The sequence below is a fragment of the Sus scrofa genome, chromosome 2 (assembly GCF_000003025.6).
Source record: "Sus scrofa isolate TJ Tabasco breed Duroc chromosome 2, Sscrofa11.1, whole genome shotgun sequence".
Classification (NCBI taxonomy): Eukaryota; Metazoa; Chordata; class Mammalia; order Artiodactyla; family Suidae; genus Sus; species Sus scrofa.
Window position 1 is genome coordinate 124445964 of NC_010444.4, and position 27428 is coordinate 124473391.

The 27428-nt window shown below is 35.5% G+C and overlaps 1 protein-coding gene and 1 long non-coding RNA gene across 6 annotated transcripts in view; one reads left to right on the top strand and one right to left on the bottom strand.

The window, feature by feature from the left end:
• The window catches only part of LOC110259454, a 60932-nt gene extending 58556 nt beyond the window's left edge, over positions 1-2376 (bottom strand). The window contains exon 1 of one of the 3 annotated variants that reach the window (XR_002341866.1): positions 1494-2376. This is a non-coding gene — a long non-coding RNA (uncharacterized LOC110259454). The remainder of the gene's footprint in view (positions 1-1493) is intronic. The other 2 variants (XR_002341865.1, XR_002341864.1) reach the window with 2 other exon arrangements.
• Positions 1-17929, top strand: part of PRR16 (proline rich 16) — a 265010-nt gene extending 247081 nt beyond the window's left edge. For all 3 annotated transcript variants that reach the window (XM_021084675.1, XM_021084676.1, XM_013987588.2), the window contains exon 3: positions 16652-17929. The gene's annotated coding sequence lies outside the window, so the exon portion shown is untranslated. The remainder of the gene's footprint in view (positions 1-16651) is intronic.

The following is a 27428-nucleotide window of genomic DNA, read 5'->3' on the forward strand; positions in this document are numbered from 1 at the left end:
ATAGTTCCTGTTGCTATTAAAATATCAGTTTCTTCATTACTTAAGTTTAATTTCTTCAAGGGAAAGTTGACTTTATAAAAAGTAAGAAGAAACTGATAGATAAAAGGCAGTTGCCATGATATAATAACTTTATTGGATAATTTTCAGCCATCTATGAAGAGTAGATAATTTTCACTCTTACAATAAGAGTAAAGATGTAGGAGAAAAGATTGAGTTGTCCTCCCCAAAATAGGGGATCTAAACACTGACCTTAGCTGCTTACTTACCACAAAGGATATGTTTCTAAATATATATTTTGTTTTTTAAAAATAATACTTATATGATTAAATGTGTACAACTCTGAATCAAGAGCTCCTAAGCTGAATTTGATACAATGCAAGCATGTCTATGAATCTTAAAATCATAAGAAAATATGATGTAGGTGTACATGTACATGTTTTAAGTGTTAAATCCGTGCTGTTTATCTAATTGTCTAAGGGATTTATGACCTCGCAAAGCCAGCTACTGAATTTGTTTAGAATGCCAAAGAATTCTAGTGTGTTTATCAGCCATTATCTTCCCTCCATTGAGCCGAGCTGCTCTTCCAAGCTGTTTCACAGCATATTCTCTAACTTTTGTGTATTAGGGCATGGCATTCACATAAATGAAGCTCAAAGATTCCCAATGGAATCATCTTTAATTAGTAGAAATAATATTGACATGTAAATTTCCTTTTGGAGAGCTTATGATTTAAGAAAACAAACTTCCCACATTAACCAACATTTCTACAGTTTACACTTGAATACATTAATTATTCCTTGTGTTACATGTTGCTTTGGTGTTTGGAATCATAGTATATTCTTTATAGTTAACAATACATTTCCCTAAAATCTGCTCCTTGTCTCCTGTCTCAGGAAATGACATTTATTATCCATCCAGTCACCACACCAGAAACCATTGTGAAAATTATCTTCACTTTCAACTCCAATTATTTTGCAGTTCTGTCTATTCTACATCCTTTATTTTGTCTGAGGCCCTTCCCTTTTCTCAATCCCTCATGCTATTTTTTTCAGTTCAGTATCTTATTCTCTTTCAATTGAAATATTGCCTCAATAGACTGCTAACTGCTGTCCATGATTTTAGGTGCACTCTATTCCATTCATTCTTCATACATATTTAGAGCCATCTTTCTAAAGTGAAAATCTGACCAGGTAACATTCCAGTTAAAAACAATGAAAGTCTCCCTGTTTCTTATAGGCTAACACCTCCCTTTCTGGCCTTACCTCCTGCAACTGCTGCTTTCTCTGGAGGCTAGGTTCTAATTACACTGACTTCACATCCACCCCTGGTTATATGCTTTTCTGGCTCTGTCCCTGCATTGCTTGATTCATTCTCCCTCTCCTGTTGAAATCCTATTCATCCTTCATAAGGAAGCTGGCTTCAAAGTCTTTTCCAATTCCCTAAGGCAGAGGTCATTTTCTCTAATTTCTGCTAAAAAGTAATTTCTTACTTACCTTAATATACTATTTGCCTGTGTTTTTCAAGTGCCTTGAGCAGCTCATCCACCCACATACATTTCTGATAAATGTTTCTGTAATGGGATTGACAACGCTATGTGGATTTAAGACTTTGCTCAGTATTGAACCATCATAGACAAACATTGCCTTGTTGCCAGGCTAACTAATAGAGAGATGATGTATTCAATGTGGGGGAGTGGGGATGAAATTAAAAAGTTCACTATCAGCTCTAAAAATTGTAACTTGCATTTTAGCTTTCTAATTATGAGTAGAGAACAATACTCTTTCATAGAACAAGTGTTACACTATTTTTTTTAACCACAATTCTTATCACTCTTAGTGAAAGTATATATACTAGATAGATGCATTACAGATAATGGCAGAAGGATGAGAGTTCATAAATTTTAAATTGAAGGAATGAACAAAGTAATACCATTCAACTTTTTGTTTAAGATATTAAATGATCCTGAGTCCAGGGATGCTGCTAAATAGTCTACACTGTATAGCAGGGACCTCTGCCCTTCAAGAAAATAAACAGTTATCTCTACTAGAATCTTAGTATTATTAATAATGTAAAACATTTCCCTGTATTTTAATAGAGATGAACCTAGAGGCTTTTGAAATGTACTAGGCTCTTTTTATTTACACTAAATGACCATAAGCTTCTAGGTTTGTACGGTACATACCATGATACCTTTAAAAAAAATAGTGGAGTATAGATGACTTATGAAGTTGTGTTAATTTCAGGCATACCGCAAAGTCAGTCAATTATATCTATTTCTTTACAGATTCTTTTCCCATATAGGTTATTTTTTATATGCTAAATCAATTATATCTATTCCTTTACAGATTCTTTTCCCATATAGGTTATTTTTTTATATGCTAAATTTCCCATATGCTATTTATTTAATCTTTAGCATAATTCCTTTTTTTTTTTTTTTGCCTTTTCTAGGGCCGCTCCCACAGCATATGGAGGTTCCCAGGCTAGGGGTCCAATCAGAGCTGTACCCACCAGCCTACGCCAGAGCCACAGCAACTCGGGATCCGAGCCGCATCTGCAACCTACACCACAGCTCATGGTTCCTAGTTGGATTTGGTATCCACTGCACCACAACAGAAACTCCTCTTTAGCACAATTCCTATATGCTAAATTTCCCTATGGCATAAGTAGGTCCTTGTTACTCATCTATTTTATATATAGTATTGTGTATATATCAACCCCAACCCCTACTTTATCCCCCCCACCACATTACCCCTTTGGTAGACATAACTTAGTTTCAAAATCTTTGAGTCCATTTCTGTTTTATAAGTAATGATGCCTCTTTAAGGTTATGCCCTCCTTTTTATCCAGAAGCACACTAGCTTTGGGGACTCTGCTAAACTGAGAAGTCCATTGATAATGCAGAATTGAAAATGTAGAAATCATGTATGTCGTTTTTTTTTTATATTTTTCATGATGTAAAAAGACAAATATGAAAGCTGAGTGTTTTAGACCTCACCTGCACAAAAAGCGCCTTGAGAACAAAACTTTGAAACGGTTTTTGATTTAGTCATTATTGAAGAAATTTTTGAATTCTTAATATAATCAAGTAGGGGTACTTTGATAGCATGGTTTACTCCTTTTGGAGTTAAAGTGGTGTATCATTGAATTGCATTTAAGAAGTATCATGGGGAGTTCCCGTCGTGGCGCAGTGATTAACGAATCCGACTAGGAACCATGAGGTTGCGGGTTCGATCCCTGCCCTTGCTCAGTGGGTTAACGATCCGGTGTTGCTGTGAGCTGTGGTGTAGGTTGCAGACGCGGCTCGGATCCCGCGTTGCTGTGGCTCTGGCATAGGCCTGTGGCTACAGCTCCGATTCAACCCCTAGCCTGGGAACCTCCATATGCTGCGGGAGCGGCCCAAGAAATAGCAACAACAACAACAAAAAAGACAAAAAGACAAAAAAAAAAAAAAAAAAAAAAAAAAAAAAAAAAAAAAAGAAGAAGTATCATGGCAGATATAGTTAGGGTATCTGGGTCCTCTCTCTGATTAATTCCACGTTTAATGGCAATAGACACTGCTCATTACTTAGATACCTGTTTAATTTGCAAAGAGCATCTGGTTTCTATTGGTGATATCAGTGTGTACTTATGAATACTCTAATTTTCTAGTTCACAATGGTGATGATATTGAAGTAAAGGTAATAAGAAATTGTCCCTTTCTCAGGTTAGTAAAGTCAGAGGTATTCTAGACACCTGCCAATTAAACTCATAACATTATCTTACTCTTCTGAAGTTAAACATAGCAATCTGAAGAAACTTTGTACATGTTGCACTTTACAAAAAATTTCCACAACAATTGTTTTATTGCAGTTGATGCAAGACATTGTTCCCATCTTAGAGCTTAGAGTATTCAGTCCTATGTGGCTAAAAAGCAAAGCGTTTAGGAAGACAAAAAATAACATTTAAATAGAATATCTATCTTTTAGCTTTGCTTCCAATTCCTTTTGAGAACAATATTTTAAAAAGGAAATGAAGACTAGAGATGGTCTCTGGGCACAGACAACTGGATGTTTTTCCAAGTCCAGTACTTTCAGAGACCTTAGTAACTCTTGAGAGGAGTTCTAATTGTGGCTTAGTGGGTAAAGAACCCAAAACAATATCCATGAAGATGCGGGTTCAACACCTGGCCTCCCTCAGTGGGTTAAGGATCCAGAATTGCCCCAAGCTTGAGGCGTAGATTGCAGATGCTACTCAGATCTTGTATTGCTGTGGCTGTGGCATTGGGCAGCAGCTGCAGCACCAATTCGACGCCTAGTCTGGGAACTTCCATGTGCCCAGGTGCGGCCCTAAAAAGAAAAAAAAAAAATCAAGAAAATATCTTACAACTTTTTGGACTATAAAATTGCTTTATGCAGCATATTTGTAATGGCTGACCTCCCTGTCCTCAACTTCTAGCCCTACCTGTTCTTGGGATGGGAAAACTAGTTAACCGATTATATTACGCTAATAAAAATGCAACCCATAAGGTCCTCTTGCTGTTTCACAGACGGCATCATACCATTTATGTAAAAGACAGAAGAAGAAAAAAATGTCATTTCATAAAAATGAGAGCAGCATTATATTGCTTGTCTGTAGAATTTTAATTGTTGAAAAATATCAGCAGACATTAGAGGGGAAAGTATTGGTATCACTTGTTTCTTGTAATAAATTAAAAACCTAAAAGGAATGGGGTTTGACAGAAATGTTTAAGCAAGGAGGAGGGAGCATTGTTAGCATTTTAATTTTGTTTTGATTGAAAATGCTCTTGTTCTACCATGCAAAAAAGAATGCTTTTCATCCAACAGGCCTCATTTCCAGTGGAACTCAGTAGAATGTGCACATGCTAACATTAGACGCAGCAGGCTTTAATGCAGTTACAGCAAGGAGTTTTGCCAAAAGGAGGAATAACTATCCCAGCCATTCATTTCATAGTGCTCTCCAATCTGGCTGCAACTGTTTCTCAAAGCAGCATGCCAGTGCATAAAAAATGGAAATTAAAAGGAGGGAGCAGGAAAAAAGGGTTTTAGGAAGAAGAGGTTTTAAAAACATGTCTGGCTTTAGAGAAAACAATTCACAGTCATTAGCATGAGTAATATTCCTGTTTGGACGAGGCTAATGAAAACATTATGAGAGCAGAGATTTTTCAGAAACAACATAAAATAAACACAAAAACAAGACTGTCCTCTGAATGCCATTCGTAAAGATCAAGGGGAGCCAGGGTAGGTAAACCTATAAAAGTAAATTCGGTTTTATATACAGCCAAAGCCCCCACTTCTCAGATTATGAAGTAAATATCTTCATTAAAGTGTACTTTCCTATGTTCACAGGAAAAGACAAGTGTCCTGCTGACTATTCTTTTAGCATTTATTTACTCTTCTGTGTTTTTCACCATGCAGTTTATTGTCCTACACTAATTACATATTAGAAAGCACTTATAACTTTTTGGTTGCAAAAGCGGCCAGTGCTGATTTTGTTAATAACAACAGAAGGAAAATGGCAAAGCAATTATTTTGCCTCTAGTTTTATTTCCTAATGAATCCACTACCATTGCTTCCTTCAGCTGTTGGAGCTAGGACACAGATTATGGCTGTTCTCCTGTGGTATTATCTACCAAAACATGTATTTGTTTAAATATTCTCTTTGTCAAAATGAAATAGGTCAACACAACAAAATCATTTTTACTTATAATCTCATTTATTTTCTTCATCACACCTGGAATATACATATTAATGTCTACTCCATTTTTTTTTTTTTTTAACACTTGAGGAAACCGAGTCTCAGAAATCTTTCTTGTCTTTGAAACTGTTGTGGAATGGAAATTAATTTTGGGCCCCAGACTCCAACATAAATCATACTAGGGGCTGTGCTTAGAATTTGCAAGAATTGGCTAATTGATCAACCCATATAAAGAGTACAGTATTAGCCAATAGTCATGAAACACTATAGGATTCTAGATAATTTAGACAAATGAATGAATGAAATAAGCAAGCATATATTACACATATCCTGTGGAAGGAATATTTTGTAAGTGATTAGATATGTACTTAAGCATAAGTTAGTGGTAGTCTTGACTAATGTAATGATAAATTTGTGCCCATAAGGAGCAGTAGAAAAAGAGTTTTAGAAAGTATTCTTCAAGATAATAATTGCAGATTAGATTCTAAAGGGATGAAACAGACTTACTTTTTTTCACATTGTTTACTCTTTTTCTTTGGAAGACTTTAATTATGACATTTAATCATATCATTTATATAGAAATAATAAAATTTTTTCAAAATGTTGACCAACTCTCCCAAAATAGTATGAACTGGGCTTCTAAAATAAGCTTTTGAATAGTTCTTATTATATATATATATAAAATTATAAATATATATTAATATCTTACAACAGTATCACATCATAGTAACTTCACTATCAGAAATAATATCCTTCATAAAACATAATTTCTGGACTGATTCAACTCCTAGGCTGGGAACTTCCATATGCCATACATGCGGCCCTAAAAAGCAAACAAAACAAAACCAAAAAACCAAAAAACCCATAATTTCCACCATTGTTAAAAATTATCATCAAACTGATTGTAACTGAATTGAATTAATTTTCAAAATAATTGAAAAATAATACTTTTTCAAACTGGTATGATTCTACATGGACACATATGTATGTAAAAAAAAGAAAGATGGAGTTCCCGTCGTGGCGCAGTGGTTAATGAATCCGACTAGGAACCATGAGGTTGCGGGTTCGGTCCCTGCCCTTGCTCAGTGGGTTAACCATCCAGCGTTGCCGTGAGCTGTGGTGTAGGTTGCAGACGCGGCTCGGATCCCGAGTTGCTGTGGCTCTGGCGTAGGCCGGTGGCTACAACTCCGATTCAACCCCTAGCCTGGGAATCTCCATATGCCGTGGGAGCAGCCCAAGAAATAGCTAAAAAGACAAAAAAAAAAAAAAAAAAAAAAAAGAAAGATAACAATTTAAAAAAATAATAAAGAACTTTTTGCTGTGTGAATGCTAATGTTCCATGGACAAGAGAACTTCTTTATTTTTATTTATATCTATTGATGATTTTCTTAGAGAGTTTTTCTCAATTCATTTCTTTAGTGCTTATATACCATACATGGATTTTACAAACTATGTCGTTATTTCAGAAGATAAATTTTGCCTGGCTAATTTACACATTATTTAAACATTCTGTTTTTCTGTGTGAAGATGTCGCCATCTTAACTAGTGGACACTAGTAATTATAAAAATGAATAAAAATATTTATTTTTCATATAAATGTTTTAGGCATTCCTTAAACTGATTTTGTGTTAATCCTTATAGTTCATATGCATTGTTCTTATGTAATTACCTTTGAATGAAAAACCAAACAAAATAAGGGAATAGTATTAGGCAAAGGGGGACTTGTGGTTGGGGCTGTTTTGAATTTCACTGTTGAGGCTTGGAATAGGACAGATGAAATTGTCTATATGGGATAGAATTGCAGGGTCATCTTCATGTGCATGACCATCACAGTTGCATAGGGCCCTGCCCTCACGAGACCCCCATCATGCCTACATCTCCCCCAAACAATGTGTTTAATGCTTGTTAGTCACTGTCTTGATATTTTTGAGTTTGTCTTGTGTAAGTGAAGTCTGATAGGATAATGGAGAATGTGCTGGGGACTTGACGTTTTCCCTCAGGTATGGTTCCATATTCACCTCTCACCTGGATGAGCTCCTGGCCACTTACTTCCCTTCCCATACCAAAGATGACTGTTGCCTTCTGGCTCCCTAGAGGCAAACCCCAAAACTCTGACAGCCCTGTGATGTGCTCTGACTTGCAGGGAAGATCTCCAAGGTGTGTGGGGGTTTGTATTCAACCTGTGGTCTGTATTCAACCCTTACCAAGGAATCATGGCATTAAATAGCAACTACAAAGATATAAAGACTGGGTAAAAAAGGACAGAATTTGTTTTTTTTTTTTTTTTTTTTTTGCTATTTCTTGGGCCGCTCCCACGGCATATGGAGGTTCCCAGGCTAGGGGTTGAATCGGAGCTGTAGCCACCAGCCTATGCCAGAACCACAGCAGCTCGGGATCCGAGCCGCGTCTGCAACCTACACCACAGCTCACAGCAATGCCGGATCGTTAACCCACTGAGCAAGGACAGGGACCGAACCTGCAACCTCATGGTTCCTAGTTGGATTCCTTAACCACTGCGCCACGATGGGAACTCCGGGTTTTTTTTAAAACTGCTTTTTGAATGTGGGCCATGCATTTTATTTTTAACTGGACTGTGTAAATTTTGGAGCTAGACTCGATAATTTAGAACTAGAGTTATTGAATGTCACGTCTGACACACTATCTCAGATGAGAAGAGCAATTCTTAGGTGCATGATACTGTAGGGTATCAGGTACTTATTTTAGAAAATGATCATAAGGCCTTAAAGACTTAAATATCCTCTCTCTAAACTGTTGCCTTGTCCGGCACATGTGTACTCACTAAATATCCTCAATACCTCAAGCATTACCTACAAGTTTGTTCAATGTGTCTTCCTTACAGATATACGGATTTCTTAGGCAGCACTTGTGCTGCTGCTGGGCTCAGGAAAACGGGGCAGCTTTGAGAGAGTAATACCTACATTCTAGAAAATGTCATAGATAGTTCATACAAAGAAATTAGTTTTGCCCAGGTAGAACATGATGCTAGAATTAGCAATATCGTTTTCCTCATATCAAAATAATCATTTTCAAGGTAATTTTCTCAATATTCATAGTTTGTGAAGCATGAAATAAAATGTGTTTTCAAACTAGCTTGATGTTTAATGGAACTAAAAGATTACAGTGAAGTGCATCCATAACTATCTTTTTCTAATTAAATCATATGTACTGCATTCTATGTGTATCTGTATATAACTAATGCAATTAAACCTAGAACTTGGACTTTATTAACAGGAAGAATACAAAACATACTAATGGGTGAAAGGAATTAGCATACAGTGTTTTAAAAAATGTACCTGTGTCTTTTTGTCTGTCAAGAATGCTTCTCTTACTTTCTCTTTCAAACTGGTTAACACATTGCCTCCTTAGCTTTTAAGAACCATATTATCCCAGATTTTTTATCATTAAAAGGTCCTTGAAACTTTTTTTGCACATCTTGAAAAAATTATGCCCAACTTCTTCCACTATGCTATTTTGTTCATTTTGGTTAATTCTTTCCAAAAGAGGATTTTAAAGTCTTATTTAAAATTCTTCCTCTCATCATATTGCCTTGCTGTGGGCATTTCATGACCAAGACAAGGAATTATCAGTGACATCTTTTAGAGGGGACCTGGGTGTTAGTTACATCTTCGTGCTCTACAACAAATTGCAGGGGTTGCGTAGTCCTCCCTTCTACTTCCTTCTGACCATGCTTAGTCTTCTATGCATAATAGAATATTGAAGCCAGTTGCATTTTAATACATTCATAAATGAAAACTAATCTAACACCCATTCCTACTAATTTTAGGCTCAATGAGATAATTAATTTCACATGATTGTAATTGGCCACATTTGGCAATGGTTTTATTATTTGCAATAATCAAGTCAGTAAGGAAGAATCAGGGAATCAGGTGCTTTTTTTTTTAATTTCATATATATATATGTATATATATATATATTTTACCTTTATTGGAGTATAGTTTACTTACAATGTTGTATTAGTTTTAGGAGTACAGCAAAGTGAATCAGCCATACATATAAATACATCCATTATTTTTTGAGAAAAAATAAGTTATTGCAAACTATCGAGTAGATTTTCCTGTGCTATACAGTGGGTTCTTGTTTTTTTTTTTTTAAATTTATTTATTTATTTATTTATTGTCTTTTTGCTATTTCTTGGGCCGCTCCAGCGGCATATGGAGGTTCCCAGGCTAGGGGTCCAATCGGAGCTGTAGCCACCAGCCTATGCCAGAGCCACAGCAACGCAGGATCCGAGCGCATCTGCGACCTACACCACAGCTCACCGCAACGCCGGATGGTTAACCCACTGAGCAAGGGCAGGTACCGAACCTGCAACCTCATGGTTCCTAGTCGGATTCGTTAACCACTGCGCCACGACGGGAACTCCAGTGTTCTTGTTAATCATTTATTTTACATGTAGCCTATATATACTATTCCCACTCTCCAATTCTTCACTCCCCACAACAGTTTCACCTATGGTAACCATAAGATTGGTTTTGAAATCTGTGAGTTTTTTTTCTGCTTTATAAATTCTTTTGTATCATTCTTATTAGATTCCACATGTTAGTGATACTATGTGGTATTGGTCTTTCTCTGTCTGACTTCACTCAGTATGATAATCTCTTTGTCCCTCCATGTTGCTGCAAATGATATTATTTCATTCTTTTATGACTGAGTAGTATGCATGTATGTTCCACATCTTTATTCATTCCTCTATTGATGGACATTTAGGCTGCGTCCGTGTCTTGGCTATTATAAATGGTGCTGCAACTGACATTGAAGTGCAAGCATTTTTTTGAGTTATGGTTTTCTCTGGATATATATCCAAGAGTGGGATTGCTGGTTTACATGCTAATTCTATATTTAGTTTTCCAAGGTACCACCGTACTATTTTCCATAGTGTTTGCACCAATTTACATTTCCACCAACAATATAGCAGGGTTCCCTTTTCTCCATATCCTCTCCAGCATTTATTGTTTGTAGACTTTTTGATGATAGCCATTCTGACTGGTGTGAGGTGATACCTCACTGTAGTTTTGACTTGCATTTGTCTAATAATTAGCAATGTCGACCATCTTTTCACGTGCGTGTTCTGTTTTTTTTTTTTTTTTTTGCCGTCTGTCTCTCTTTGGAGAAATGTCTTCAGATGATTCTTTAATATGACACTTCCCACAGGTATATAGGACTAAGGTCTTTCTTCAACCCTGAAAAGTGACAGCTCAGGTATAAATTTGAGAGCATGAATAGGTGAGAGACTTATTCTAATACTTTCCATGTCCCAAGTAGGAATCAGTATATTTTATAACTCTCTGTAAGCAAAGAACATCGCCAGTTACAAGAATACATCTCACTCATAAAATCCCACAAGGTGATAATAGTCATTCAAAGCCCCCCAAGTCCAGATGCAGTTTACAAATCTGGGGTTATTTTTATCATAAGAATTGCTGCCTACTAATACAGCTGCCATTCTACCAGTATTAGGTTTCCATGGAAACAGACCATTAACTCAAGGTCATTTTTATTTTCATAGAGAAGGAGAAAATATTTTGCTGTCCTTTTATTCACATTAGGAAACACAAATATTTGGGAATTTGGATTACCAAACAGGTCTTATTATCTTATAATGCAATAAAATTCAAAATGACAGCTATAATTCAAATAAAAAAACTGAGAAAAGAATAACTAAATGATTTCAAAGAAAATGGATAAGAAAAACTAATAAACATAAAAAACAAATTAGCCACCATTATGATGTAAAAATAATTTATTTTGAAAAAGTGTCAAAAAATATTTTGCCATGTGCCTAAATTTGTTAGGGCTGCTGTAACAAAAACATCACAGATTGGATATCCTAAACAACAGACATTTAATTCTTATAGCTAGAGGCAGAAAGTCCAAGATCAAGGCACCTACAGATTCAGTGTCTAGTGAAAGTCCATTTCCTGTGTCCTTCTTGTATTCTTTATTTTTTTAAAAGTTTTATTGAAGTACAGTTGATTTACAATGCTATGATAATTTCTTTTTTGTAGACTTTCTATCATATTTTATTGTGCAAGGGCTTCAGTTTTTTAATAATGATTTTTATTCTTTTCCATTATAGCTGGTTTACAGTGTTCTCTCAATTTTCTACTGTACTGCATTGTGACTCAGTTACACATACATGTATACATTCTTTTTTCTAACATTATCATGCTCCATCATAAGTGACCAGACATAGTTCCAAGTGCTACACAGCAGGATCTCATTGCTAATCCATTCCCAAGGCAATAGTCTTCACCTATTAACCCCAAGCTCCCAATCCATCCCACTCCCTCCCAGTTCCCCTTGGCAACTACAAGTCTATTCTCAAAGTCCATGAGTTTCTTTTCTGTGGAAATGTTCCTTTTTGCCATATGTTAGATTCCAGATATAAAAGTGTTATCACATGGTATTTGTCTTTTTCTTTCTGACTGACTTCACTCAGGATGAGTCTCTAGTTCTATCCATGTTGGTACAAATGGCATTATTTTATTCTTTTTTATAGCTGAGTAGTATTCCATTATATATTTTATTTATATATATCTCACATCTTCCTAATCCAATCATTTGTCAATGGACATTTGAATTGTTTCCATGTCTTGGCTATTGTAAATAGTGCTGCAGTGAACATGCGGGTGCATGTGTCTTTTTTAAGGAAAGTTTTGTCCAGATATATATCCAAGAGTGGGGTTGCTGGCTCATATGGTAGTTCTATGTGTAGATTTCTAATGTACCTCCACACTGTTTTCCATAGTGGGTGTACCAATTTACATTCCCACCAACCGTGCAAGAGGGTTCCCTTTTCTCCACACCCTCTCCAGCATTTGTTATTTGTGGACTTATTAAGGATGGCAGTTCTGACTGGTGTGAGGTGGTATCTCATGATAATTCTAATTTGCATTTAACTACCACAAGATAATTTCTACTATACAATTAAGTGATTCAGTTATACATATATGGAAGAATGGATGAGAATCTCTGGCTTTTCCTTTATAAGAATATTAACTCTGCTCATGAGAGTTCTGCCTTCAAAACTACTCACCTCCAAAAGGCTATGTGTCCAAATGCCATCACATTGGGAATTAGATTTTAATATACAAGTTTTGGAGTGTCACCAAGATTGTCTATAGCACTATTGAAGACTAGGAAGAAAAGAAAATAGAGAGAAGAAACAAATGAGGAACTTTAGGAACTTGAGAGAGGAGAGCACTTATGGAACTTCTATGTTTCAGTGCGGATAAAATAGTTAATTTTGTAGAAAAAGATAAATGACCAAAAGCTCCAAGAAATCTTTAAACAGCCAATTACAAGAGAAGAAAATGAAAAGTAGGAAAAACCTCCCGCTTAAATAAGGCATCAAAATGCAATGGTTTTATGAGCCATTTCTTATCACTGACACTGTTCAACATTTTATTAGAGATACTAAAAAATGAAATAAGACAGAAACAAAAACCACATAAGTTCTAAATTTTGAAAAATAAGGATGAAATTACCAGTATTTATAGACAATATGATTATTTATCTAGGTAATCCAAGGAAATTGACAAAAACCTATTAGAACCATAAGAAAAAGTAGTAAATTAGCTATGTATAATACTATTTAAAAATTCAATATCTTCCTCTATATCAGTAATAAGTATAAATATAATTTTAAAATGTTCTATCCAAATAGCAATGAAAGCTATACATTATCTAGGAATAAACCTAATAAGAAATATTAAAGTGTCTATGAAAGAACTAATAAAGCACTGAGCAACCTAAGGTGAAGGTCAAAATAATTGTGATGATCCACTGTTTCTGATATGAATGCTTAATACTGTACATTTGTTAATTCTGCCCCACTTAGTTTATAAATTCAATGCTGTCTCATAGAATTTGTAAATTTTACAATCCCCCCCCAAAAAGCTTCAATCTGAAATGTATACTGGAAAGGAAATAAATGACCACTGTCCAGAGATACATTATGTATGTATGTGAATTGTTGCATGATAATAATAGCATATCAAAATCTAACACAATATAGACAGTTCAGCAAATATAGTTAAAATAATTGTCAATCCATTTGGAAATTGTAGATTCATAAGTAATACTACAATAAATTTAGGTAGACTCGACTAGGATTGGCAAACTTTTTCTGTAAAGAGTCAGGTAGTAAATATGTCAGTCCGTGTGGGCTCTGCTACTTGTTACAAATCAAGTTTATAATCATCTCTGTAGTGACAGTGTTAAATGAATGGTGTGGGGAGCGGCAGATTTGGCTTACTGGTGGAAGTGCTGACCTTGACTTCATCTTATCAGAGCCAAGAAATTGGTTAGAATATGTACTTCATGGCTTCATATAACAAGTGATGTGTGTTTTGATACAATAGAAATCTAACTTTTTATCATTCCATTTTTCATGTTTGACATAATATCTGGCTTGTAGTTGGAATACCATGCATTTTTATTTAACTAAATTAAATGAAAACTTCTTGCTGTTAATAGTTTAATGGAAGGAACTATGACAGATTTTCTTTGAATTGACCTTGATATCTTCATAGTCACTATTTCTTAAAATACAGCAGACTCATGAAACATTGTCTCATAGTTAAAACTTTTAAATTATATATACTTATATATAATATTATTTGTGTACTTATTTCCTATATAAAATATATTTTGTAACAATATATAATTTGTATATCCACATTTATGTATTTATACTTAACAAATATAGATTCCAAAGAAGAGAATCACAAAAATTACACCAACTTTTAAAGAAATAGAATTATAATACACTTCTGTTTGGACAAACTTTTTGTAACATATTTAGCTTTACCTTAGCCTTATTTGTTGTCTTTGACATTTTAAAATCATGTTGCCCTTACTGTGTAGAAATGCTCTCAGACACTTTAGATGCTACTTACATAATTTAATTTGACATTTAATGGCTCAAAATATAAAAATTATCTAGTATCATTCATATTCTGCTTATCACATTTGAGTCTGGAAAATTTTACAAAAATGAAAAAAGTGACCCTAAAAGCTTAAAAACTTTGACTTCTTCCATCCGAAATGTGACAGAAAAAATTAATTAGTTTTAAGTAAAGCCTTTTTGAACAGAATGGAACAATTAACTCACTGATCTGAAGAATGGGTCAGAAAGCATTTCCAAGAGCACTTCAACTCATTATTAGTTACATAAAATCATGGTGTTTGTGATTTATATTTCATTATATTAATGCTGAGTAATTTTATTTAACTTGTAAAATTGCGATGATGTATTACATGTTTCTGTATTTGAAGCAGGCATACAAAAAATGTGGTAGTTTAAAGTATTTTTAGTTTAATTTAAAAAATTTTTTATTGAGCTCTACTTGATATATAATGTTTCAAGTGTGCAGCAGTGATTCAGTTTTATATATATATATATATATATATACACATTCACACACATATTATTTTTCATATTCATTTTCATTATATGTTATTATGAGATATTGAATACAGTTCCCTTATAATATATAGTAGGTCTTTGTTGTTTATTTGGTTTATATGTATATGTTAATCCCACATTCCCAATTTCCATTTGTGTTGCTGCAAATGCAATTATTTCATTCTTTTTTATGGCTGAGTAAAGGTCTACTCAGTGTGTGTTCATGAGCATGTGTGTGTATATATATGCATGTGTGTATACAAAATTACATATATATGTACATGTATATATTATATATATCTCTCACATATTTTTATCCATTCGTATGTTGAGGGACATTTAGATTGCTTTCATGTCTTGGCTCTTGTAAATAGTGCCACTATGAATATTGGGGTGCATGTATCTTTTTAAATTAGAGCTTTCTTCTTTTCCAAATAGAGGCCCAGGAACACTGGGATTGCTGGTTCATATGGTAACACTATTTTTAGTTTTTCTGTTTGTTTGTTTTCATTTTTGTATTTAGGGCCACACCCGGGGCATGTGGAGGTTCCCAGGCTAGGAATTGGAGTTGTAGATGCTGGCCTGTGCCACAGCCACAGCAAGGCAGGATCGGAGCCATGTCTGCAACCTACAGCATAGCTCACGGCAGTGCCAGATCCTTGACCCCTTAATCCCCTGAGTGAGGCCAGGGATCAAACCCACAACTTATGGCTAGGTTCATTTACTATTATTTTCAGAAAACTTACTAATTACAAATGTGGATATAAGTAATTTTGAGGTACTAATTGGAAAGTATCACAGATATGCATGAAGTAAAAGACTCATTCCTTGGCAGGTCTGCTTCATCAAGGAAAAGGGTATCTTTTTGGCAATTTCGTAATATATTGAGACTATATAAATGGCAATGAAAGATTGCATTAAGCAAAATGTTTTGAAAAGAATTTTTGTTTTTAAAATGTTTACTTTAATAAATATAATTTCTTGGTTAACTTTTTTTTTCTTTTTTTTCCTGGAAGTTCCTGGCCCAGGGATCGACCCTGTGCCACTGTAGCAAACAGAGCTGCTAACAGAGCTGCTACAGTGATAACACCACATGCCTAACCTGCTGCGCCACAAGAGAACTCCAGTTAACTCTTTTTTGTGGGTGATATATATTTAAAAGGTTTAAAGTTTATAAAATATCTTGAAAACTTGGTATATTTGCAAGTGAACGGCTTTATCTGAAGTTTTAAAAACTATTTGAGATGAGATCTTTCCACTGAAATATAAACATGCTACTATTAAATTTTGATGAATAAGTTATCAAATATTGTGTTCATATATATAATTTCAATGGAATATATGCTTAAAATATGTTTATACATTTAAAGTAAAATCTTTGGTAATTTGAAGAATTTTAAATTATGAGTACTATAAATGATTTTTTCATTTTTAATAATTTTATGTATTTGTTAAACTACACTTGCTATTTAAACTGATCTTTTGCCTTTTGGTTTTTTCTGACAGCTCCTTCAAGTTGGAAGGAATACCTTTATTTGGAGGCATGTCAGTTCATTTTTCTCACTTCAGATTCATCATTATGACTTCTTGAGGCCAGATCTAATTTTGAAGTAACAAGGAACCCGTCTATCTTGGAGCAGCAAACCCTTCAACTCTGGAGCACAAATGACCACTGATAGGGTCCACATAAAACCATCTGCCTCCAGACTAACAGCCAGGAGCAGAGCCATGGGGGCAAAAAAGCCACAGCCTTAAATCTCTTCACTCAGAAATTACGAAGAAGATTAAAAAAAAAAGAAAAAAAAAGAAAAAAAAAGATGAAAAGGACTAAACAAGCCTACAAAAAACCAAAAAAAGAAAAGCCAAACAAAACCCATTTTATTTTACCATAGGAATTATTCCCAAATAGATACCCAAGAAAATTTATATTCAGTAATTAAGCTAGTAAATTATAAACTGACTTATCATTTGGGATGGTGAAAGTGTAGAAACAGAGGTTGTTATAGCCAGAACTACACAGCATTTGAAAATATGTAGACAGCAGCAAAAACAAACAGAAAACTGAACAAATGGGAACACTGCAGCAACGAATAGTACGAGGACAGAATGTTGCTGTTTGCAGAGAGAGAGGATGTTTGCCACCTTGTGTGCACCCTCAAAGCCATAATGGAATAAGAGTATTGTTGTCAATTGCTTGAAAAGTTTCTGCATTCAATTCTTTACCCCATATTGGCTGGGGGGTGGGGGAGGTCAGTTCTTAACTGATTACTTCTCAATGCACTTGTAACTGTTTGCACTGTCACTTCCATTCAGGGTATGATGTGTACTGATATTTGCACAGATGGTCCCATGAGTTTTGAGACCACAACAGTTAGTTTCTTGCAGGAGCCCCAAAAGAAAACATTTAAGAATTCTCCAGACATTGATTTCTCTTTCTTCTTGAAAAAAATCAGTTATCTAATAAAAAAATGATGTCACAGATTAAAGAACAGGTAGAGAATAATAATGAAAAAGCATCAGTGTGATCAAATGAATGAAAACGGGATCTAATGTTTTTTTAGTGAAAATCATTTTATATCATTAACAGCCAAGAAGTCAAATACAGTGAACTGTACACTAAACATCTGTGTTGAACATCTGTTTGTTCTCTTAATTGAAAAAATCATTTGTAATTTGTATTTGACATATAAGAGTTTTTTATAGCCATTTATCTATGCTTCATGGGAAAATGTACCAAACAGCATTTTCAGTTTATTTTTCTAAATAAATGTGTTGTTTGTATTATTTGTAGTTTTTTATTCAATTTGGTTTTCATTACCTGGAACAGAAATTTTCTTTAGTCACTGGCAAATTTTTATCATGCTAATTCAGAGCTAATGGAAGACTGCAATTTCAAATATTTTTGTGCTTTCTATTCCCTCAATGCTGAAGAAGAAAAGATATATTTCTCACCAAAACTTTCTTGTCAAGGGTTATTTTAATATTCTATCTATGCTGTAACTGGAGTTTGTTTTAATATACTGGGGACATTGCTGGAAAACAAAATTTAGGTATTTTTATCAGTAAGGATTTCCTCTAAGTTGTCTTCCCGGAAATCTGATCTACAAGAAGATAAAAATTAGATTTTTTTTCTTAGGCCATTAATCATACCCAGTGAGTCCCTAGCCCCACCCAGAAGTCTGTCAAGAACTTCCATCAGTGCATATAAAAATAGCTAAGCAGTCATGCTGGACCAAAAACAGAACTCTCAGTCAATAAGAGTTTATTGAGTGCCCACAAAATTTTCATCCTTCCTTGAGGCTCAGCAGCTGGGGCCTATACTGTGACCACTGCTACTACCAATAGGTACTGTGCCCAACAACTTCTTTTTTTTTTTTTTAAGTATAATTGACACAACATGTTAATTTCAGGTGCACAATATAATGATTTGATCTTAATTACCACAATAAGTCCAGTTAAAATCTGTCAGCACACATAGTTACACTTTTTTTCTCGTGATGAGAACTTTCAAGGTCTTATCTCCTAGGTACTTTCAAAACTGCAATAGCGCATTATTAATTATAGCTATAGTTATATATGTGATGCTCTGGAGTGTGGCCAGGGGAGAACAGCAACAACATGCCAACCCTTTGAGGTCTTTGGAAAAGATTACACTCAACCTATGGATTAGTGTTTTAATTAGAAGTCTGACCCTTAGGTTGCAGCTATGATAACAAGTTAACAGGTTCTTTTTATTGAAAGACTGGCCTTCTGGGTCTATTGCCTCTTGCTGTGCCCTGGGGGTGATAGACCTTTAAGAACTCATTTTACTTTGGTTAAAGGGACTCACAAGCATAAGCACCATAGGCCACCAGATCCCCTGGCAGCCAACCCATAAAAATTGAGTCATCAGATAAAGATATGAGATCCTTTCTGAGACATACCGGCAAGCTGGAGCAAGGAAGAAGGAGAGAGAAACTCTGCAGGTATCAGCCTCCCATCCCCACCCACCTCTGGGCCTTTCCTAAGCACCTAGTTGTGTGCCAGACGGGAAGCCTACCCTTCAAGCCAAAGCTCCAGGACAGGTAAGTGGGCCTCTTTCTCAGAAAGACTGGGATTGTGTTTCAGTCTGGTCTCTGTGCAGTGTCCTGGGAATAGTAGTCTTCCAAGAACTCTCTGATTGTTACAGTTTCACCAGACCTAGGACCACAAATCCACCAGCTTTCAGTGCCAGGCAATTAAGTAACATCCCATAAGTAGCAACACCAAAAACCAGGGGCACAAGACATATGCAAAACCTCCTCTCAGAGAGATACTGGTGTCCTACAGGGAGGCAGAGGGAGAGTCTGCTGATGGTGTCCACCAGGTTAAAAAAAGAAAAAAGAATTTGGAGGAAAAAAAAAAAAAAGATGTTGTCAGTCAGGTAAAGGAAAGCAGGAGGCAGAGCACATAAAGTGGCTTCTGCTGGCTGGGGGCGGGGGAGAAATACTCAGCATTTAAAGAGAACAAAGATGGTGTCTGCTGGCTTGCTGGAGGCAGAGGGAGAGCTGAAGATGGTATCCATGAGCCACCAGGCTCCTGAATGTTAGCTGAATTAGATCCCTGTCCCTCCGGCTGATGATTTAAGATTAGTCAACGAATCTCAATCACTTAAAAGTCTGGGAGCTTCTGGATCAACTTCCTCTGTGTTGGGTCCTATGGAAGGTGAGTTAGTACAAAAGAGTCCTTTAAAAGCACTTCTCAGTTTGTTCACGTCTTGTTGGTGTCCTTGTAGATGTTGGTTTTTGAAGCTAGATGTTTTGGGGTGTTGTTTCTCAGGTGCAAGTCTTAAAACTTGTGGTGCCCAATATGGGGTTCAAACTCTTTGCTCCTTAGGGAGAAGCTCATGGTTGAGTTTCCTCCAGACTGTGGGTCTGTGCACAGAGGGTGCTGTGATGAGATTGTGACCTAGCCTTTAGCACAAACTTCACTGTTGGTTTTGCAAATGAGCTATTCAGTTTTTAGGTTTTCTTCAGAGGACATTGTCCACTATGTTGGTACAGATTCAGCATGTTTGTGGAAGGAGAGTTCAGGATCTTCCTATGTCACCCTTTTGAACTGGAGCCCCAAACAACCACAAACATATAATGCTCAACAATGAAAAGAATAGGTTTTGGGGTTTATACTCAGACTATGATCTGAAACCACATTCCCATTATATTGTCCTTCACACTCAAATTGATTTACTCTCTGCAGTCTCTCTTGGTAGTACTTAGAGTATCCTGTAACATAATGAAGAAAATTAGTTTGTCACGCATGGTTTGAACTCCTGAAAATTAAGACATTGTACAAGAAAATAATCCAGGTAGGAATCAAATTACCAGATCCTGTGGGATGTTGGGCATTGAAGTATGGACAGCTGGATTCATTCAAATTCTTTTAAAACTTGTGCTGATTGCTTCAAGCTGTGAATTATTTAGGATTATAAATAGGAAAGTCAATGGCTTCCCAAATATCGAACAATGAAATCATCAAGAATAAATGATAAAAATTACAGTTCTTGATTTTATGAGTATTCTTAATGATAAGCAGTGCCATATCTGCTGTATTCTCTGGAGTGCCTCAAAAAGATTTTGCAAAGGTGTGACATTATCAGGCCTGCTATTCAGCAGGATAATTCTGGTGGTAAATTGTAAAGAGAATTGAAGTGAGATGAGGGAAGGTGAGGCACAGACCAGAAAAAGGTCTGAAATTTTCCTTGGATTTTGTTATTTATTCTCTTCCCCTTTAATTACATTTACTAAGTTATTTGTTCATCACTAGATCTTCTTTCATCCTCTTCAAATTTTAAATTGACAGTTTTCTATCTTCATAATTCAGTTTTACTTTTTATAAAATCTGTGAAACGATTTTCAGTTCCCATTGAAAAGTATTACTTTTACATATTTTTAGAATTGAGAATGCCGATGTAGGTAATCCCTACTTCCTGACCTTTGCTTTCAGAGTACAGGTGTGTTACGTTTACATGCAACTAACTCCTTGCTGGCTCCAAGTCATGTAATGATTGTTGCCGAATAGACCGAGAGCCTCGGGCAAAAAAAACAACAGCAACAACAACAACAAAACTTTTATTGCTTTGCCAGGCAAAGGAGACTACAGCAGGCTAACACACTAAAAAGTGTGCCCTCCTTAGGGGAAGAATTGTGGGCACTTGTGTATCTAAAAGGAGAAAAACAGGGTTTCAGATAAGAATCGAGGTTGGAACAAACATACATTCTTACTTTGCGGGGAGACTCTAGTTATTGAAGCTGGTGTCAAGAGATCTTGGCGTGATCCCAGTGGTGGTCTTTTGGCTTATCGCATCTTGATTTTTCCTAGCATAACAATTCTTCAAGAAGGGCATATTGATCAGAGATTAGAACAAAGTGGGAAGTTTCCTGAAAACCATCATTGATCAGAGATTAGAACAAGCTAGAAAAGTTCCTGAAAAACATCAGAGGCTTATAATCTTTAACTCACAGGCAATTGTGCTCAGGGTGCCTAATCTTTAGCTCACAGGCAATTTTGTTTAAAGTGAAAACATGGGAGGGAGCAGCACTAGGAAAGGGCTCTAAGCTATTCAATTTTAAACCGTTCATGTTTTAGCTATTTATTTCTAAAAGAAGTATAAGGAATGTCATTTTTTTATTAGGTATATAAGATGCCTGCATTACTTCAGGTTTATTGACATCGGTAAGATAATTCTCTTTACTGAGTGCCTGTTCTCAAACAAGAATTGTGCTGGGTACTGGAGACAAATAGGCGAGGAAAAAAGACACAAATCTTATTTTAGTGATGTTTAAAATCTAGCTGGAGAGAAATACCTTAAACATGTAATTTCACCAGTTAGCAAATCTTCACACTATTTTTAAAGAATATCAAAGATAGCAGAATTACACATAAAAGTTAAGAATGACACTAGGGAGTTCACTTGTAGCTCATTGCGTTAAGAACCTGACATAGCATCCATAAGGATGTGGGTTTGATCCATGGCCTTGCTCAGTGGGTTAAGGATCTGGCATTGTGTAGGTTGCAGATGCTGCTCAAATCTGGTGGTGGTGTGGCTGTGATGCAGGTCTACAGCTACGGCTCTGATTCTATCCCTGGCCCAGGAACTTCCATATTCTGCAAGAGCAGCCTTAAAAAAAAAAAAAAAAAAAAAATGGCCCTGAGAATATTTTTTGTTTATATAAAGTATACTCTCAATGAAGATATCAAAAAACGCTTCAGGCATCTTGAATTCATAAAGCCTTAAGCAACTCCAGGTAGACTAACAACAGATATTGAGAAATGTGGTGAAACCAGTTTCTATAAAACAAGATGTGCCTGTATATGTCAGAAAACTCAATAAGCCAGAGGCTGTTCAGACCTGGCATGACAGCCACCTAAAATCATCATGATCCAAGCTTTTTTTCACTTTTTTGCTCTGAAATCCTTAGAATATGACCTTTGTCCATACGGCAAAACAGTTAATAGAATCCCAGATATTATATGTATATTCTAGGCATCACAATTACAAAGGAGCTCACTTCCCCCCTTTTAAGGAAACTTAGTGAAGCATGGTCACATAATATTTCAGTATATTTGTTGTTTAAACTGCCACACCCCAATAAGGAGGACAAAGGGATATAGTCCTTTGGCTGGGGCATTGCCACAGTAAAAAAAGCTGGTGTAATGACACTAAAAAGGCTGGGGAGAATGTGTGATGTTATACATAGCTATCTAATTCTGCCACAAGACTTGAAAAATGTAGCACTTTTTCATCATGACCTGGGTTAAATACTGGAGATTGTAGACACTAAATTATATGTGCACCTTAGGGAATAAAATGTTCAACTCCTATCATCAGGAGCAAAGTGACACAGTGAGTCACATCATGTGAACATTTAATTTTTTATGGATTCTCCTACACTCAGGTCTGTCCCTTTCCATAAGCGAGTCCTAAGATTGGTAATGATGTGGAAAACCACTATATGTCTCCTGCTGTAACCATCTCATCAGACTGAGTCTAGTCCAGAAGGCACTGTGCATTTATAGATGGTATAGTGGATTTTTATAGGAAATTTTGACTCTCTGGGCTTTCATGCTTCAGCATTGTGATTTTCTAAGGTGTTGGTAAATACAGTTTATTAATAACTTATTTGTGTACACCTTAGTAAAGTGTTTTATCAATTGTTTTTTGAGTGACAAAAGGAATATTGGGATTGTCTAATATCTTTACTTAATAGGTATCTATGTTTGGGGACTCATTTTACTCTGATTCTAAAAAAGCATTTCTTTATTTGGTTTGAGTGTAGCTAAAGAGATATTTGTTCATCGAATGTGGTTACAAGATCTAGGTATTTCAGAGGCTTTGCTAGATTAAACTGATAAACCATAAAATTAAAAAATATATAAGTAGGTAGATTTCTGGGTTCCATTCAAATGCAAGTCCCCACAATAATGTGCACATGCTTAACTTGTCAGAGACTTTCTTTGGTCCTGTGCTAGTTAGAATAGGCATACAATAACAGCTAAATAGACTTAAGATTATTTGAAATATAAAGATGAAGAAATGTAGAACATTTTGTGAGTTCTCTTGTAATTTGCATCAGGTTAAGGATCTGGAGTTGATCACTGTGGCACACGTCCAATCCCTGGCCCAGGAACTCTTTCACATGTCACAGACCTGGGCGGGGGGGTGGAAACAGAACACATTGATTGTGGCATGCAGTGATATCTATCAGAGACAGTTGTCCACACATTTTAAGTTCCTTCAGTCTTTTTAAACATAACATAAACTAATGTATGAATGACAATTTACCCAATTGCTATGAGCTTCCTATAGCATGGAGACATAGGCCCTGTATGCTCCCTTCAGTTTTTCTAGGGAAGCATCTAAATATTTCAGAAGGGTTCATTCTTTATTATCTAATGTGTGGATTGAATCAGCAATTACTAACCTAACATTTTTCTGAATACTTTTTTGTTTCTATATTGAATGCAAGTAAAATATAGAGTAATTTTTTTTCATGGAATATGAAAATGAGACTACAAAAGTGAATAGCATTTAGTACATTAACAATTCCTTGGGAATATTGACAAGAAGGGAATATGCAATATTTTACTATTTTCCAAAGAAACACTTAATACTTTAATTTTGAATACTTAGAAATTGAGGGAGGAGTTCTCTTCCTGGTGCAGTGGGTTAAGAATCCAACTGCAGTCACCTGGGTTGCTTGCAGACATGCTACTTCAATTCCCAGCTGACTCTGTGGGATAAAGGATCCAGCTTTCTCACAACTGTGGCATAGGTTGCAGCTGTGGCTTAGATTAAGTCCCTGGCCTGGGAATTTCCACATGCTGCAGGTGTAACCATATTATTATTATTACTATCATTATCATTATTGTTATTATTATTAGCTTTTGAGGGCAGCACCCATGGCATATGGAAATCCCCAGGCTAGGGGTTGAATTTGAGCTACATCTGCCCACCTATGCCACAGTCACAGAAAATGTGGGATTCGAGCCAGATCTGTGACCTACACCACAGCTCATTGCAGCGCCGAATCCTTAACCCACTGAGCAAAGCCAGGGATTGAACCCGCATCCTCATGGATCCTAGTCAGGTTTGGTACTGCTGAGCCATAATTGGAACTCCACTGGTGCAACCATATTTTTAAAAAAAAAAAAAAAAAAAAAAAAAGATAAAAAGGAGGGAAAAGAACTTAGGCGTGAAATTAGGAAGTATACAGTATATTACATTACTTTAAAATCAGATTTTCACTCTAAAATCTGCCTGGTTCATTATTTTCATAAAAATAATATATGTAAAAAAAAGTCTCCCTTTACCAGCATTTTCCCACCCTACCACTTCTCCAGAGGAATTCACAGTAACTTTTGACATGAATACTTATGCCAATAGAAAAATATAGTGTTGGTGTGCATATGGATGTGAGTTTGCATTTGCTTTCTATGAGTAGCATAATAATTTATATAATGACCTACAGCTGGGGATATATTCTACTCAAGAAGAAATCTTCAAGGTCTTTCCACATTGTTACTTATATCTCCTGATAATTCCTGATAAAATTTAATTGCTCATTTCTCTGTATTTGAATGTTTATGTGATTTCCTATGTATGTGGACACACTCTAGGTTGGAAATTTAGACTTTTTCTTTCTTTATGAATACACATGGCCAATGTTACAGCATTTAGAAATGCTCTAGACTTGAAAAATTTTATTATTGTTATTTAGTATTTGTAATGGGTGTGTGTGAAAGTTCCTTTTTCATATCAGATAATTCTACTCAGTTAACAGGAAATTAAAATAAGAAAAGTGTAAACCCTAGATTTAGGAGGTAATAGGAGATGTCACTGGAGACATGACATTGGGCATAGTAATTACTATTTTCCAAAAGTACAGATGTAGGCATTAGTTTAGAAAACGTGAGGATAGAAGAGAAGTATATTTCAAAAAAGCAAAACATGCTCCTTAATTACAAATACAAAGTATTGAAAACATAGTAATGTTTGTTAAATATACTTACTGTGTAGTTTCAGTTAAGGTTGAACCTTCCTTTTAAAGATGCCATTGACGTTTTCTGGAATGAAATCATGCTTTTGAGATAAAACAGTTCAGTTAATAATATAAAATGAGAGACATGTTCTTACGCTTGGCAATTTATGATCACTGTTTGAGTCACAAAATTGCCTCCCTTAGAAATGATCATTTTCAGCAGGGGCATATACATAGCAATTAATGGAGTAAAAAGCATTGAACTCAAACAGCTATTTTTTCCCAGAAAAGACAGATTTATTTGGATTCAGCATAGAATTGCAATTCAGAGTATGCAATCTTGGCAGGCCATATGCAAGTTCCTCTGAAGAGCAAGGGAAGAAGAATGGTTTTGTAGATAGGAAGGGAAGTTGGGAAGGCTGCAGTAAACAAGGAGTCCATAGATATTCTTTGGTAAAATTCTTTCCAGGAAAGAAGACTCTTCTTCCTGTTGGGCTCTGCTGTCCCTGAGAGCTGCCCCTTATGGTCTCCCAACTCTATCTAGTTGAGGCTTCCATATTTAATTGAGGTTTTTATTCTTTCTTTCACATAACTATCCTATCCACTTAGGTATCCTAAGATTTCTTTTAAATAAAAATATATGATGCATCTGAATTTCAACTGCCAGAAGATTCTGTTTGTACATTTAAAATACTAATGGTGTATATTAATGGTCTCCCAAATAACAACTCCATAGGTAGATGTTAAAATTATCATGAACAACTAACAGATGGTTAAGAAATTAAAACCACCTCATTTTCTCAGATAAAAGTCCACCTTAGCCACTCTTAATTCACCAAAAAGAGAAAAAGGAAAAGAAAATCTCTTGCATAAAAGCATCAGGATATTTGAGAGACTAAGAGGCAGAAATACAAATGACTTTGATCAATAGACTTTCCTCTGCATATCTATATTCTCCAGCATGTGTGATATAAACTGGACACTCCAATGCTTTCTTGAGTAAAATAATGCAATTTTACTGAGAAAATTACAATAACTGAATCAAAGAGAAAAGCAAAAGAAAGAAACAGAGAAAGGGTTGCTTTCAACCAAGATTTGAAAAGCAGCCTGCTTTTTTTGTGAGGAAGCTCTTTTAGATTTAAATCTTTCAGAGCAGGAAAGAACTATCAACATTACCTGCTAGAGATCTGGCTGAGATAACCTAGATATTAAATTACTGACGTATGCCCTGAGTTATTCCTTCTCAGTCTGTTCTAGAGGCAAATTATCCCGATTTAAGGGAAATTCCAACTTCCCTAGTAGTTGAATATGATCCAAAACTTTCAGACCATCAGACATTTTCCTGCAAAGCCATAATCCTTGAATTTAGGGTACATCCAATTTAATATCTTGCTATTAACTATTCCGTTTTCTCATTCAACAAATATTGAGTGGATATTATGTCCCACATTTTCATTGCTTCAGCATAAAATTTAACCTGGAGCTTCCTGGAAATCACAGCAAAATCAAAAAATAGAGCTGTATAAATTACAGGAAGAGGAAGATAAAGCATCAAGAAATTAAATAGAAGCTTAGAGCTTAACAAAGAAGTACTGTGCATTTCAGTAAAAGGAGTTTTCTGAGTTCATGAACTGATGTTTGTTGTTTCTTATTTTTCCAAGACCAAATATTGGAATAACTAGAGGCCTGGGTGTGTAAGCCTTTCTTCTGTATAAGCCAAATTTGTGTTGCTTGGGAGTTCTCAAATCCTCTATATTTGTTTTCTCACCTTAACTAACCTCACTGTT